Source organism: Crocodylus porosus, unplaced genomic scaffold (assembly GCF_001723895.1).
Source record: "Crocodylus porosus isolate Cpor-Errol unplaced genomic scaffold, CroPor_comp1, whole genome shotgun sequence".
Taxonomy (NCBI): domain Eukaryota; kingdom Metazoa; phylum Chordata; order Crocodylia; family Crocodylidae; genus Crocodylus; species Crocodylus porosus.
This window is the reverse complement of record NW_017728916.1, coordinates 27,148,113-27,150,101: the sequence shown is the minus strand read 5'-3', so window position 1 is coordinate 27,150,101 and position 1,989 is coordinate 27,148,113. Positions and strand designations below refer to the sequence as shown.

Below are 1,989 nucleotides of genomic sequence, written 5' to 3'. Positions count from 1 at the left end.
GAACACCTTCAAGAGTAAATTGGATGCTTATCTTGCTGGGATCCTATGACCCCAGCTGACTTCCTGCCCTTTGGGCAGGGGGCTGGACTTGATGATCTCCCGAGGTCCCTTCCAGCCCTAATGTCTATGAAATCTATGAGTCCTGTTGGGTAGAGTGTTTTTCTTTAGCGTTGCACTGATGTACTGGATGCTGCTGTCCAAGCTGTCGGGTTGCATTCTTGGGTGTGTGCATGCTGTGGCTGTGTGTATGCATACAGCATTTATCGGTGACGTTATTAGCTACATTGCATCCTGTTGGGATGCACACTGGCCAAAAAGAGCTGATTCCAGTAATGTCAATTTTGCTTTTATCTGTGCTGATCCAATATGTCATCAGCATATCTGTGCACCTCTAGTTATAACCCCTATTCTGTGATGATATCTTTAGAGCTTTAGTGTATGTTTAAAAAAACAAAACAAAAAACATTTTTAATTTAAGTATCTTAACAAAAAAACCCAATAAAATATAACTAAATAAAAACATCTGGTTTTAAAAAAAAAAAATCAGTGTTTGAAATTTTGGGGGTGTGCATTTTTGTTTTTTAAAAAGTTGATATTTATTGACCATAATAGCAGGATGCCTTGATTATCTCAAGCTACAGATGGGGAGAAGTGGTGCTGCCTGTTCAGGGTTTAACTAGTTATTGTAACAAGCTACTCTGCTGACCCAAGTCATAATTAAATAAAGGTTGTTCCTTAGTTTACTACCTTTCTACTGAGAGTGTGTTTCTTTCAAAGAAATATAGGCTAGGGCAGCTCTGAGGGGTCTGTCTGGTAAAACACATTGTGTCCACTAATAACTGGTAACATCCTGCAAGTATTGATGTCCAGAAAAGGTTTTTATAATTCAGACTTAGACTACATAATATATTTGTTTTAGTCATAGCAGGCATCTACATGACATGCTTTACTACACATTATACTAATGCACTGTAAAAGTGTCACTGTCTACACATGTGCAGTGTCTACATATGCATCTATGCTGGAGTGCCCCTTGGCTGTTGCAGGTGGGCAGAGCAGGGCAGGAGCTACCCTGGATTGGGATGCTCCTGTCAGGCTCAGTTTGCTCCCAACAGGATGCATGTTAGATGAGTGCTAGGGAGTGAATTAATGAGCCTTAATTTTCTGCACAGCCACATTCATTGCATGTGTAGATATGCCCATAGGCAACTGTGTACACAACATATGCTTAGGTTTGACAGGATTTTGATGCTTTTGAAATATCCAAAGAGCCTAATGAATCCAAGCAGATAAGGCTTCTTGAAATGAACAGTGTACAAAATACAGAAGCAAGGAAGGGGAGCTCCTTGATCCCCGTTTACTGTATTTACTTGACTAGAAGATGACCCTGATTATAAGATGATGCCCCCAATAATTAGATTTTATGCATGGAAGATTTATAAATTTATTATAATTTTCCAGGTGTAGAACTTAGTTATTGGAGGTTTGGCTTGAATTTATTCCCCTCCCACTGCTACAGAAGGGGAAAGATTTCTGGGGATGGGGGGCAGGTAGCCTTGTTGTCTCTGCTACCCCTGGCAGCTCCCTCCCCTTCTCTTTACTGTCAGACCCTGTTCTCCCTGAGCACATGAAAGTGAGGAGCAAATTTGAAAACAGCTGTGAAATTAGACATGACTCTAGCAATTTGAATAGTACCAGTGCACTTGGGTAACCATGCATCATTTGTGGATAAACTTTTTTTGAAACAACCACACATTTTTATCACAAGTACTCCATAAACACACTTTTGAGCAGCACTGTGGTGCCTGTGTTGGTGTAGAACAAACCATGCATGATATTAGTTTGAGCCAAAGGCTCGTAACTTACCACGTAGTCTGTTCAGCAGGGCCCCATCAGAATCAACGGTATTTCAAGCCACGGTGACCTTGCATCTCAGCATTGCTCAGTATAAGCATGTACTCCAGATACTGTCGTGTCCTGTTGTCCCCC

The 1,989-nt window shown here is 41.1% G+C and overlaps 1 protein-coding gene across 1 annotated transcript in view; it reads left to right on the top strand.

The window, feature by feature from the left end:
* ELAC2 (elaC ribonuclease Z 2) overlaps nt 1-1,989 on the top strand; it is a 32,919-nt gene that overhangs the window by 7,785 nt on the left and 23,145 nt on the right. The gene's annotated exons all lie outside the window — the stretch shown is intronic.